Source organism: Indicator indicator, chromosome Z (assembly GCF_027791375.1).
Source record: "Indicator indicator isolate 239-I01 chromosome Z, UM_Iind_1.1, whole genome shotgun sequence".
Classification (NCBI taxonomy): Eukaryota; Metazoa; Chordata; class Aves; order Piciformes; family Indicatoridae; genus Indicator; species Indicator indicator.
Window position 1 is genome coordinate 70,350,624 of NC_072053.1, and position 14,943 is coordinate 70,365,566.

The window sequence follows — 14,943 nt, forward strand, 5'->3', positions numbered from 1 at the left end:
TTATGCAATTACTTTGGTAAACTTCAGAAATGCCTCTGGTAAGTGCTTCTCTCAAGCAAATCTGGTCTTTGTCTTTTGCCCCTTCACAGACGCTGTACACTATAATAATTCTACCCCAATAATGTAATCCTTTCTTGAAAGCACTAATTCTGCTAATTGAAGAGGAAGCACATACATTACACTGAATTGAACATTTCTGAAGCAAGGAGATTAACAATCTTGCATTTCTGGTTCAATATCAAGAAAATAATCTTAGAAATTATGTGGTAATATTAAATATTTCTGATTTATTAAAGGAGTGTTTCCTACAATGCACACAAAACATACACAGGAATCAGAAGCTAGTTCTTTACTCCACTACATGAAAGTCTCAAATTCAGAAGCTTTTGCTTAAGACTGTGAAGGACTGGGAGTAATCAGGAGCCATATATCCATTGTTAGAGAAACAGGGAAATCAAGCATATGCAGAGATCCTTATCATTTGTTTCTGAGTGACTATGACAAGAACCAAGTGGAACCCAGCTAGATGCTCCTGGGTTGGAGAAGCAAGTTGCTACCCCAACATGCACTGAGTGGACGAATAAAGAAAAATCTGAAGAAATCCTCAGAGGCAAACAAATATTCCAGTACTAGGTATTTAATCTATTTTTCTTATATGGTAGCTTGTTGATTATCAGTAAGAACCTGTTCTTATGCATACTTGTTACTGTATGTCAAATATATCAGCAAAATATGCTAAACAATAAAAATTTGTAATGGAAAAGGAGGGGGGTTCTTTGTTGTTGTTATTTTTACAGGAAACCAGCCTAGAAAAATGAGGATAATTAAAAATGAATGACTAACAGTGCTTCGCTGGAACCATTTTACCAGTATCTATCCAAACAGGCTCAGTACTATGTTTATTATCTATTCTTTTGCATGGTGCTTACTAACACAAAAATGTGTGGCTTAACATGAGGCAAAACCAATTGCCACATATAAAATGCTGATAGCTTCCTAATCCCCAGATGATATGAAACAGGAAAGACAAAGAAGACTGCTATAATCAGTACTGACAGCCATATCTGGACACATGGGAGCTTTACTCAGAACTTTCTGTATATGGAAGCCATGAGCTGAGATGATAAATTAAAACTTGCCAAGAAAATGAAGGACTGGACTTCTTTCAGGCCTTGGTCTGGAGTAGAAAGGAGTGCTCTACAAGCAAGACTAAATATTTTCAAATATTTTATTATTGCAAGTACTAACGTGTCAGTGGCATTATGCTCTCCTTTCCTAGGGCAATATTACTGATACTGTAAATAAAGCTGCACAGTCAGAATCCATCCCATGGCATTCTTCACCCTGTTCTTACGGGAATGAAAACCCAGCTGTAAGGAAGTAGAAACCCTAACCTTAGAAGAGAAATAGAAAATCTGTTTACTTGTCACTTTGCAAGGTACAGGTTAAAATCTAGGAAAAAAATATTAACTGATATGGTTATTATTATTCATATTACCCTTGTGTGCAAGTTCATATTCATTTTAAAATGGCTTTGGACTGGCAACCGCTATATAATTGCCTGAGGAAACCATATTAAAGGAGCAAACCATGGCCACAACAGAGGAAATACAAACCTGTAGCACAAGCTGTTAACCCAGATGTTACAGCAAACAATAGCATACATGTTCACCTGCATCTGTATTACACATGCATGCGTACTTACACACTCATATATCTATTACAAAAATTACTGCAGAATCCTGTGATAAATTGATGTTGCTGAAAATCTTTGATTGCATCTCTGGATCACTGCACATATCTACACTGGCATAATTTTTAACACATATTAACAGCCCCATAACAAAGTAAAATACCATTTCTCCAAGTCCTCATGGAGAATGCATGGTTTGTTTTCCTCCATATCTCACAACAGTCATTGATCTAAGCAATGGAGACAAAATTAGTTACTTCATTTCTCCACTTTGATTATACTTGGAAATGTTATCTAAACTGCTTACTGGATCTTTTCCCTCTTTTGACCCAAAGTACTTGTTAACTGCTGGTTTTGCTGAATTCTAAGAGTTTGTTGTGGGGTGGGGTTTTTTGCTAGGTTGGTTGGGTTTTTTTGCTTTCGCTTTAAATGCTTTAAAGCTTTATAATTTCTCTTTTTATCTTCTGTTCCAATATTAAGGAATGCACCAGCCTACCTGTAGAAACTGAATTGACCTTCTTATTTACACACCTTGAGTTTCTCCTTAGCAGTTCCCATATAATTCATTAACTTCTTAACAAATTCTTGATTATGTAAGGGTAGTTTACTCATGTGTTACATATCAGGAGACTCCGAATGTGAAGCATATTATTACTATGCTACTAATCCCATCCTTTAAATTCAGAATACACAGAAACAGCTTCATTTTTCAATCGAGTCCAAAGTGTAACCAGTTCAATTTATGTCTTCCCTTTTCCATTATTTATGTTCACTTCTTTACAAACACCAGTTTACTCAGTTATCAAAATACAGAAAGGCATGAGGTATATGATGAAATGTCTTACAGGGTACCACTGATATTCTTTGGGACCTATGCATGCATTCCAACTGGGAAAATGGGAACAAGCGGGTAGGATGCCTATGTGCTGCCACAGTTCATCTTGCAATGATGTGCAAATATACATGGAACATGAAGGGCTGGAGGTATTATTTGTGGGATTGGTTATTAATAATCATTTGGAGGCTGTAGACTGAAACTTATAATGACAATGCTAATAGCACCACATAATGGCAATAATAATATAATTTCTAAAGCACACAGCATCTCATATAAGTGAAGCTCTAAAGTCTATGAATGACCATTACTATTGTTGCTGGAACATCTGTCACTCTGGCAACATATTAAATCTAGCTAGGACCACGTAAGGTTTAAGTAGTATTAACAGATAAGGCAGAGTGATAAAGAGCCTTCTGAGAACTCACAATTACTTCAGTACTGACATAGTATTGCTTACTTGGATAGATGGGGGCAAATACAATTCCAACACAAAACATTGTTGTTCCAGTATCTGGCATATATGCCACAGAATTTTAGAATAAAGGAGTTCTCCGCACAACTGCAGAGAAAGCAAACCTATGAAACAATTTCATAGAGAAAACAGGGAGAGCAAAAATGGTTAGTTTGTTGGTTAGTTAGTTTCCTCTCGTTCTCTTTCCTTTGTTCTGTTCCATGCACTGATAAAAGAATTTTGTCCTTAAAAATTCTGCCTGCATTTTATTTTTTCATTTAGTCAAATTAAAAAGGTACTATCATACAGTCTAATTGACCTCTCATTTTCCTTGCAGACAGAAGAAGAAAAGACGTGGGATTTTTTCTTGCATGTACATTTTTAATATAAAAGCAATTATCAGAATAATTTTCTATGTTGCAAGACATCAAAAGAGATATGAAGAAAACCAAACCACTCAAGAATTAATTTTTACCATTAGTAGAGAATCTTTCTCTCTGCTGTATTGATATCACATCAATTCATAACATGATTCAATGATGCATAACATCATAGGACTTTCAAATCACTTGGCATCAGCCTTCTCCTCCCACAAGGAGGTCTACCCTTGTCTTGAGTGGGAAGAGTCAAGACAGCAGGGAGTACTTTTGACAAGTTCATACATTTCACAGGTGATTAGCTATGCATTTAAAAACCATGGATGTACTCTGAACTACTGGACATGCATAGAAAAAGGTTGTAGTACTCTAATGAAACAGACTGACATGTCAGAAAGCTTCTTCCTCTTCTGGGTTGGATGTTGGAACTGAATAATCTCTACATTAGGCAAATGCCATTACCATGAGACCTTCCTTTTGACAACATCACCTCCAGGTGACTGTATCCTAAATAGCAGTTGAAAACAATGCCAAAAAGAGCAGCATTTATAAGCCTGGGTACTTGCCTGGCAGTCTGTAGAAGACATTCAATTATAGAAGATTACAGCCCTTTTAATGCTGAAGAGAGCAGTCCAGGTGCTCCTTTATCAAAGCCAGAGAGACCCACTGGCTGACAGAATCCTTCTGATGCATCCTAAGCCTTGAAAACCAGCTTCCTCCCTAAGGCATGTAACTCTTCAGCCACTCAGACCATGTTTCTTTGTTCATTTGGACAAGAAAAGCCACAGGAGAAGAAAGCTACAGGGAAAAAAGCCCTTATTTTTTGTGTCTGCTATGGTCTTTTATGGTTAATTCCTGTCCTGAAGGGTCAAGCCCCCAAGAGCCAAATGCTGCCCAAGAGCAGCTGAAGAATCTGCTCTAGTAGACCAACAACTTCACCCAGGCCTTGCACCTGGACCAAGGCAGAAAGGGGAAAAGCTCCAAGGGAATTGGATCCCAGAAGAGGCTGCAGCTCAGCGAGGGAGCACACAAGAGGCAGGCCCCTAGCCCTTTCCCAGCCGAGGGCAAGCTCCAGACTGTGATTTGGGCATGACAAGACAGAGGTCCTTTAGCCCTCTCTGAGCCAAGGACTGCTCAATTATAGCCACAGCATCTGGGAAGATACCAGACAGAGGAGTGAGTCCCCAGCCAATCTGCCATGGAATCCCGTTTGTGGGAAAACCACAGATCACAGCACCTGTATGTCCAATTTGAATTGCTGTATTGGAAATGTTAGATCTGTGCTTAAATCATTTAACTGCCTTTATATGTGCAGTGTAAAACCCACAACCAAATAATTGAACCTGTGAATATATTTTGTAAATAAGTTTCAGTGGTGTTTGAAGATACCACCAGAAAATATTAATTATAAAATAGATTAAAATATACATTTTTATTACAGTTCCACTATTTGATTATTTCGTTGATGGAAATTCCCATTTTTTTTAATCTGCTTTTTTGTTGGTGGTGGTGGTGGTGGTTGGTTTCTTTGGTGTTTTGGTTTTTTTAGTTATTTGCTTTGCAGCATTCTATTCATCCCCTGGAATAAACTAACACTGTAAATAGAGTTGAATACACATAAGCTTTGATAGATCGGTGGAGAATGTTCAGTGGCATTACTGATGGAACAGAGCTCTACAACCCTCTTAACAAATGACAAGGAAGTTTAGTTCTTCCATAAAGGAAACTGTCACTTTTCTAAGAAACTCAACACAGGAAAGTGACAGTAAAAATCAGTGATTTGTCTTGCCTAAGGCAGTGATTGTTAAGCAAAATGCCAATGAGCTCTAGTGTTTATTATAAAATGTACACATTATTTCTTTGATATGGTTTTGAATTATGTTAGATTGAAAGCAAGCAGGATTGTATCCCTAACTCGATAATTTACTAATTTAGATTAGGTTCTCTATAGTGCATTGCTGCCTAGATCCCTTTCAACTCAACACACTGTCACTGGACTTCATTATCTAGAATGTTTGAAGTGTTCCTAAGATGCTGTAGAAACTGAAAGAGAGTAGATTACATTTAAGGAACATAATTTAGGCTTAAAATCAAACTACAGCAAGGTTCATATTTGATGAAAAAAATTGTTTGAAGAACAATTTGAACAATGTTTCTAGACTTCAAATGTCTTTAATATTAGGAGCTGGTCATTTAATTTAGAGGAGGGGAGATTATTAGTTTCTACAATACCTGAATGAAGGTTGTAGTGAGGTGGATGTTGTTCTCTTCTCCCAAGAAACTAGATATAGGATGAAAGCAAATGGGTTGAAGTTGTGACAGGGGAGGTTTATATTGAACATTAGGAAAAAATTCTTTACTGAATCAAGCATTGGAACATGCTGCCCAGGGAGGTGGTGGAGGCACCATCCCTGGAGGTGTTCAAGAAGCATGTAGATGTGGTCATGGTAGTTGGGTTACTGTTGGACTCGATCTTAAAAGCCTTTTCCAACCTTAATTATTCTATGATTCTGAATATAGGTCTTCTCCCTCTTACACAATAAATAAGAAAGCTGTGTAGAAACAATCATGCCTTTAGCCATCACATCCCTCTCCTTTCATTCACTAGTTTGATGAACAAAGCAGGCTATTTAGCAAACATTTCAAGAAAATCTCTTATTCTCTGTATATAAAATATTAAATATAATGAAACTCAGAAGTAAACTGCAATGTATAGAAAAGTCTCCAAATATAGCTCAACTAAAAAGAAACATTGGTGTTGATAGCAACAGTATATAATCACATCCTTTACAAAGACTGCATCTCAAACATTGAAATTCTTTGTAAATGACATACTATCTTTTACATTACCTACACAGTAAACAGGCAAATTACTCTTAGTCAGTACAAAGAAATATCTATTCATCACATTGTGATAACTCTAATCTGGTTGCCTAACAAATAGTACTGAATTTGTAATAACCAACTACACATATAAAACCAGTATGGAAAAAACTGTAGTATACGTGTCAGCAATGTCATTTTACTATAAGTGGAAACATTTGGACAGGTTTCATATTAATCTGTGTGGAGACTATTTCAGAAAGGCATTAGTTATAAATGCCTCGTATACACTCAAACTGCTGCTTGAATAGACTGACTGCTTTGTTTTATTACTTAAAATATGTCTTCATATTCCTTATGGACAGATATCAGAATGGAAGATATAAAGATGCTACAGATAACATCTAAGCTTGTTGCCTTATGAAGAAGTAAGAATCATAGACTCACAGAATCACAGAATGTTAGGTATTGGAGGGGACCTCTAGAGATCATCTAGACTAACGTCCTGCCAAAGCAGGATCACCCAGAGCAAAGCACACCAAATGCACCCCAGAGAGTTTTGAATGTCTCCAGAGGACACTCCACAATCTTTCCGGGCAGCCTATTCCAGTGTTCCATCACACTCACAGTAAATAAATTTCTCCTCATGTTGAGGTGGAGCCTCCTGTGTTCTAGCTTGTAGCTGTTGTTCCTTGTCCTATCACTGTGCACTACCAAAAAGAGACTATCACCCTCATCCTCACACCCACCCCTCAGGTATTTATAAACATTAATAAGATCCTCTCTCAGTCTTTTTGTCTCAAGATTAAATAGCCCCAGGTCTCTCAGTCTTTCTTCATAGAAAAGCTGTGCAAGTCACAGCCTCTCAGCCACAAGGGCACATTGCTGTGCCATGGATAACATACTGTCCACCACAAAGTCCAACGATCTAACCTATTTTTCTTGAGTTTACCTACAAGGATGTTGTGGGAGACAACATCAAAAGCCTTGCTGAAGTCAGGGTAGATGATATCCACTGCTCTCCCTTCATCTACCCACTTGGTCGTGACTTCATAGAAGGCTATCAGATTACCCAAGCAATATTTCCCCTCAGTGAAGCCATGTTGGCTACTCCTGATAACCTTCTTTTCTTCCATGTGATTAAAGACAGCCTCCAAAATGAGCTGCTCCACCACCTTCCCAGAGATGGAGTTGAGGCCAACTGGTCTGTAGTTGCCTCAGTCTTCCTTCTTGTCCTTTTTGAAGACTGGAGTGACACTGGCTTTTTTCCAATCCTCAGGCACCTCTCCTATTCTCTGTTTTTATTCCTATGCAGATAATGAAGGCTGGTTACTACAGTCTTTGTATGTATGTGAAATAAATCCATGTCTATAAGTGATTCTATATTTTACATAACTGAATAATGTTTTGTTACCATGCAGAAAACACAACAGTTCATTTAAAGAATGAACTTTTTTATCTGCAGTATTTGTATTACACAAAAAACGGTGTAAATTTCTTTGTATTTTGTATTAGCATTAATATTTTCAAATGTTTTTAACTGTATTGTAGCATTTTGAACTGTTACAAACTATTAACGGAATATAAAGCAGAAATAAGTGAGCTAGGAGGAAACATCAGGAGGACTTTTTGGTTACAAACAGACTAACACGTTCTCCAGCATTGTATATATTCTGCAGGCAATAACCTCCCTGCAACGCAACAGCTCCATGAAAATACACAGAAATATATGCTGACAGCCAGTGGTCTTTAACTGTTCACATTATTCAAAGCAATTTTCTACAATTAGCCATATCTGATATGGAGTGAACATCTTGTAATATCTGCTTAATGTTTCTTCTCTTTAATCTACCCAGCATCTAGCAGATTTTTATGAAAAAAATACTTGCCAACTAATATTAAAAGCTATTTAGTTTTAATGTTTCTCAAAGGATTATAGCATATGAAACTATAAACATTGTTTTGAACTGTCTGTGTTAGGTGAAAGGCTTCATCTCTCACTTAGACCCCAGTCCAGCAAACACTTACACACATGTTTTAGCCCCATTGATCTCAATGGGACTACTCGTGTGTGAAATCAAGCATCTGTGTAAGTGGTTGGAGGATTGAGGCCTTATTCCAAAAACTGTCACAAGAGCAATGCCCTGCCGATTATGTGGACTTTATTAAATTATTTTTTCTAAGTCAAGCCTCAATGGTTTGTTTTGACACTAGCTTATAGAGGTTCTGGAATAAAGAAAAATTACACATAACATAAACTACTGTTATGCAACTACAGGACAAAAAAAGGAAGACAAGAGAAAACACACATTAATTTGGAAACTGGCGCATATGCCTCAGGTATGTAAAGGGCTGGTGCTCTTGCAGTATCCACTGATGTAACATGGTGTCCTCAGTGTATGCTCTTGGACTCTCCTGATAGATTCAGTGACAGGACAGAAAAAGCAGGAGCACTTCAGCTGTGGATCATTCTGCGATGAAGACATTTTTGATTGGCATTGGTATTTCTACCCTGATCACTGCACTATGCTCTTGTGCAGCCCTGGTATCAGAAGACCATGAAGAACAGACTAAAGTTGCCCTCTGCAGTCTCATTTATGTGGGATATGGAGCATGAAGAGAAAAACTGCTGCCAATCTAGGTTCAGTATCAAAAGAGACCAGATAAAAAGCAGACTAAAAAGGAAAAGACAGTTTAGAAACAGGAAGGCAAACGATCAAAGCAGAGATAACCCAAACAGGAGACTGTCATATCAGTTGGGTGGTAGATGTATATTCCAGTATTCACATCAGGGAAGAAATTGCAAGGAGTCTGTAAGAGCCTGATGCTGAAAACCCTCACTCATCTGGAAAGCCTCAATGAACTTTCTCAGTAATAAACCTCCTAGGATGATACTCTGAGCCAGAGAATCAAGACAGTTATGGTGATCTTTGTTACCCTTGTGCCTCTGAAAACATTACTGGTTTCTTTGCAACGTAATGACAGAGCTTTGGCCATTTTCTTGCAGCTTCTCAAAACCTATAGAGACTGCAAAGTGAAATGAACAAATGTTTGTTTCGTATTTTGTTCATTCTTTTACAAGCAAACAAATACTGCAGCAGCATCTTCTGACATTCAGCTGAGATTTTCTTTCAGTCTATTTCCATTTCCATATACTGAACACACCCATCTAGCTGGACAATTAATTAAAAAGGTAAAATAGCTAACCACAAACATAATGTGACAGAGGACAGAACTCAAAAGCAGCATGTGCAAAATCAAGTTTTGACAGGTTTCATCACTTGACATCAAGCTAGGCAGTGCAGCTGATACAAGTCAGTGGGTACATAGCTTGTAAGGTGACTTAGTGATAACTCAGTGACCTTAGAGAAAACACTCAGGACAAAAGATACTTATAAATAGAAATAATTCTAAACTGCCCAATACTTATAAATAGAAATCATTCTAAACTGCCCTGGTTCTAATATGGGAGGTGGAAGGAAGCTACAGGGAAAGCACTGAAGGTCTGTTGTTCAAATGTGACTGACTTGGGGCTTACTTTACTACTCACCAGGAGGATGCTGATTGCACAAAAAGAAAACCATTTTTTTGATTCCTCACTCTTGTAATTTCTCTAGAGAACCTTTTCAAGACATGGTTAAAAACTGTGTTTTCATGTCTTTGTGAATCCACACAGTGAATTAGCACTTCCAAGGAGGCAGCAATATCTAGTGATACCTACCAACCTCAATACCCAGTGATACTTTCAGACACATTAAGGTACAACACATAGAATACGGGGCACAGCCATCATTCTGTTAATGAAGCTTGTTAGACCACAGATTTTGCTCGGTTTCACTTAGAATCATTTGAGGCTTCTCATTCTTTTCTTTAATTTTAAGACTTCTTAAAACTCCAATACCACATCCCACTAAGATTTAAGGAATGGCTTACAAAGGTACTTATCTTCTTAAGCTCCTAGAGACATTCTCAATCCGTTAATAAAGCAGACAAAAATCATTGAGCAAGTTAGACTTAAAACTGTCACTGAAGTCAATGAGGGTCAAGTTCCTATTAACCTGGACACTTTGGAAACTTGCATGCTGTCTGATTTTTAGTCAGGTAAGGGCAGACATAATTTGTTCTAACTTACTAAGCGAGACTTGCTGTCTTGGGACAGACAACCTGTGCAGGTTCCATGAGAGGGTTAGAGTCTCATTTGAAGCCAGGGACACTTGAGGAAATTATGGAATTACTGATGTTGGTAGAGATCTCTGGAGATCATCTTGTCAGCTCACAAGACAGTGATGACCTCCACCATCTTCACTTTGAAATTCCTGATTAACATTTCATGGTCATTCTAAGAGAAAAAAGGAACTAAAAAAAAACCTGATCCTAATTCAGAAAATAGTTACACGTTTTTAAAAAGCAAAACAAAACAAAACAAACAAACAAAAGGTCTGAAATTACACCCTATCCACAAGTGACCTCACCTTCAAGCAATGTCAAGAACACTGGCAAAAGCATAGCTGCCTAGTGCCATGGTTGTGACCAACTGATAAGAGTTTGCTGCTGGACTAGAGTGTGAAGAGCGATCACAGAATCACAGAATGTTAGGGGTCGGAAGTGACCTCTAGACATCATTGAGTCCAACACCCTGTCAAAGCAAGATCACCCAGAGCAGGCTGCACAGGAGTGCAGCCAGGTGGTTTTGAAAGTCTCCAGAGAAGTGGACTCCACAACCTCTCTGGGCAGCCTTTCCAATGCTCCAGCACCCTCACTGTAAAGAAGTGTCTCCCTGTGCTGAGGTGGAACCTCCTGTGTTCTAACTTATACTCATTGTTCCTTGTCCTATCACTGGGCACCACTGAAAAAAGACTATCACCTTCATCTTGACACCCATCCCTCAGATATTTATAGACAATGATAAGATCCCCTCTTGGCCTTCTCCTCTTAAGATTAAACAGCCCCAATCCTCTCAGTCTTTCTTCACAGGAAAGTTGTTCAAGCCCTGAAATCATCCTTATAGCTCTCCGTTGGGTTTTCTCCAATAGATCACTCTCTCTCTTGAATTGGGAATAATAACCAAGTGCTTAAGCTTAAGTTTCCACTACTGTTTCTGATGTCCCTGAGTATCCCACTGAGCATCCAGTGACTGCTCCAGAAGGCAGGCAGATCTCCCCAACTTTTGCCTTACCTGTCAGCCTGCTTTGTATGTGTTAGATACTTTCCAAAATTTAACAGGGCACTAAGCACCTCTGCTCAGACATTTCAATTGCTCTGCAGATGGCTGGGTTCAGCTCTTGCTCTTCAAAAGTTTTGTAACATGACTTAACATCAAATACTGATTTGTGTCTTGATCTCATGACTACAGAAAATGAGGATTTTGATACTCTTTTTTTTTAATGTGCACCATTTGTTTATCTTCACTCTTAGTTTGTAAGTAAATATTGGTAGGAACTCTTTCCAATGTGCAGAACATCTACCTCTGCAAAACACCCATTTACTGCAATAATGTGATCACTGCAGATAATTCTTTCAATTCTTTTTTAAACATCTCTTTAAGGCTCACCATAAATGAGGAATTTCAGTAAAAATGGCATCTTTTAGAAAGTATACTTAATTCCTTTGTGAGTTTTAAATAATGAGGCACACTGATATTTTTAGTTTGAAATATTTTGGAATGTCTGGAATGCTAAATTCCCCAGATGATGATTAAAAGGTCAAGTAATAAAGTATATGATAAACTGTGCCTGAGATTCCTCATAAAACAAATGAGTAATGGCTGTACAAACTGTGTTGCCATGTTTTTATATTGAAAATATGCCCATGCTGTATTATTCCTTCAAATTTGTAAGATTATAGGATTGTCAGAAAACTAGCATGATAATAGTTTGCATCTGCTTCAGGATTGAAGTCAGAGTCAAGAAGCAGATTAAAGAGTTCATTAAGGAGTGGTGCTGGTCTTGCTAGTGGATGCATAATGGAGAACATGAAATAGTTTTTTTTTCTTGCCAGAGTTCAGGCCTGGTATTGGTAAGTATCATGTTAAGTTTCTTTGGAAGAGAGTTTGTTTCTGTGAGGATTATAACATTAGATTAGAACATTGCTTGAGTCACAATCACAGCAGCTCTCCAGAGCTGTTAAGCATTTGGCATATCTCACTTATCTCTAAGGGTGGCAGGGGCCATCAATACAAAGTGGACCATCAATCAATCTGGGGTCTTCTTCAGACGTTGCCTGTCAGCTGATCAGAGGAAGACTTTAGGGAATCAGCTTTCCATTATCAGGATTTGGTCTGTGATCAGAACAAGCCACTGAACCTTTTACTTTTCACTTGGCAAAAACATACACACTGGAAAAAAGTCCTGACAGTTCATTCATTTTGCTCCATCACTGGAGCCAGATGATGTTTGACTGGAGAGACCCACCCTCTTTGATGTTGTGCTCTTTTGAGAGTGCCCTGCTGTGAAAAAAATTTTCTCCTTCCAAATTAAAGAGAAATATTTCTGCGTCCAGCTGTTAAATGTGACGTTTGCCATTTTTCAGTGTGTTGGCTTGGTGCCATCTCACAGGCTGTGTTTCAAGCCTATCTTTTTCCTTTCTCCTTCTCGGCAGCAATATACACAATGTGTTAGTGTCTCCAACTTCTACATAACATCAATACTAAAAGGGAAAATACAAGTAACACTGCATTGCTCTGAACTATAGCAGCGATATTTATACACATTTCTTCTGTTGTTTTGGGTTTTTTTTTTAATAGTGCCCGCAATCATTGATTTTATTACATGAAATGAAGAACAAAACCTTTAAATACAATCTACCTATAAAAAGTTGACTTCAGTTTCATTCTAATTGCAGTAGGCAGACTCTGCTGAAGCAAACTCTCTGTATAATACATTTACCAGTTAAATGAGTGTGGATGTTATTAAAACTTGTTTCATGCGTACCGAGCCCACATCAAAAAAATGGCATCCGTTCAGCAGCCCTAGCTCTGTTTAAATTAAGACAAACTTCTCATGAAAGCTTGAATAAACATTTAGGTTTAAGTAATCAGGAAAACCTGTATCTTTTCATATTTATTAAGTGTAATTTTTAGCTACAAAAAACACTGTCATGAATTGTGTATACTGTAAATAGAGGGTGGACTCATCGTTGTAGTGTTTTGCTTATCTATTGGAGTAGATGAAACGCAACAGGTTCCAACTGCTCCTCAGCTCAAACTTTCCTTTTTCCTTTTCATTTCCATATTTGCTGACATGGAAAAGGATCAATGTTTGATAGATTTTGGCTACATCATTGCTGCAGATCTATTGCTTTGCAATTAACATCAAACTATGACCAGCAAATCTGAGTAACTGCTCATGTACTCATCACATCTTCATACTGTGAAAATTAAAACCTGACTGAAAGCCTCAATGGAAAATTACTTAGATGACAACAAAAATCAAGCATTTCCCCTTTAGGTATCCACATTCTAGATTCATGCCAAGAAAAACTGCACTCCAGAAAGATTTGATATAGCAACAAGCAGTAATGATGTAGTCTGCTCTTCATTTGCACTAGATCTAATATATTGACTCAGTTTTTAAAATTCTAAAATGATAGGGATTTACAAATAAATATAAATTAGCCTCTCTTCGAGACGTGAGCATGGATCCACAGGGTTTCAGACTATTTTCAAAAGCTATCTGGTATCTAACAAAAGTAATTCTGGGACTGGAGATACCCAAGCAACATGGAAATGCTGACAATAGCAATGCTGGCAGTTCAAAACATGGGTCCTTGTTTCTGAAGTGAATCAAACAGTGCAATGAAAGTATTGAATACTTGAATACATGAAATACATGAAAGTACATACGACACACATATATGCTTCCTAAGTGGCTACATTTAGATCTATGTGTTGTGCTGTTCCATGACTGTACAGCACCTTGTTACAAGAATACCACTTCCTCTATTTACAGTTCTTCTCTGTCCTTACTTCTAAATAAAGATAATTTTTCTACTATTAATTACAACTTTCTCTTCTGTATCTAACTGATTCTACTAAAAATCTCCTTTCCTTGTCTCTACTCTCCCATCAGCCACTATCTTCTCATGCTCCTTTTTTCTGTCTCTTATTTTATCAAGGCAGCAGAAAAACACCCAAGAATGTCTCATGAGAATGAAAACCAAGAAGAGACTGCAAAGGTTTGTGTCTGTCTTTTTCTCTACTCCACTCTGCATTTTTTCTGTTTCACCTTTAATATTATGCAGCCTACCTTTATCCTTACAGCCTTTCTCAATTCAGCTTTCTGTGCCAAAATATTTTTAGGTAAAAGGGCATTATTTTTGTCCAAAACAATTTTAAGTGAAAATATTTAGACATCTTGCGTATGGTAATACAGACACAGCAGGTATATTTTAGAAATAGGAGAGAAGCTTGGTCAGCAAGTATATTGGCCTTAAATGTAAACTTTGTTACACAGTAACTCAAAGTCAATTAATTAAAGAAACCATTAGAACCGGAATTAAAATCCACGTCAAAAAATCTAGCAGTAAAGTGATTCCTTCAAAATGGGTTTTATTTTTTTCCCAAGTATGAATTCTAAAACCAAAGCAAAATAAACCAGTTATTTTGATTACTTTCCCACCATTCTCAAAGTTTAAAACAAAGGGGAAATTAATCACTGTTTAGCAGAGCTGCATGCAAAATTATTTTACTGGGTATAGCCAAAATCTCACATTGTTTGTAAAGCAATAACAAAATGTTTTGGACCAAGTTGTTTTGTTTTGTTTT

The 14,943-nt window shown here is 37.5% G+C and overlaps 1 protein-coding gene across 1 annotated transcript in view; it reads right to left on the reverse strand.

Annotated features, from left to right (window-relative positions):
- PRDM6 (PR/SET domain 6) overlaps nt 1-14,943 on the reverse strand; it is a 74,295-nt gene that overhangs the window by 24,431 nt on the left and 34,921 nt on the right. The window lies entirely within an intron of this gene.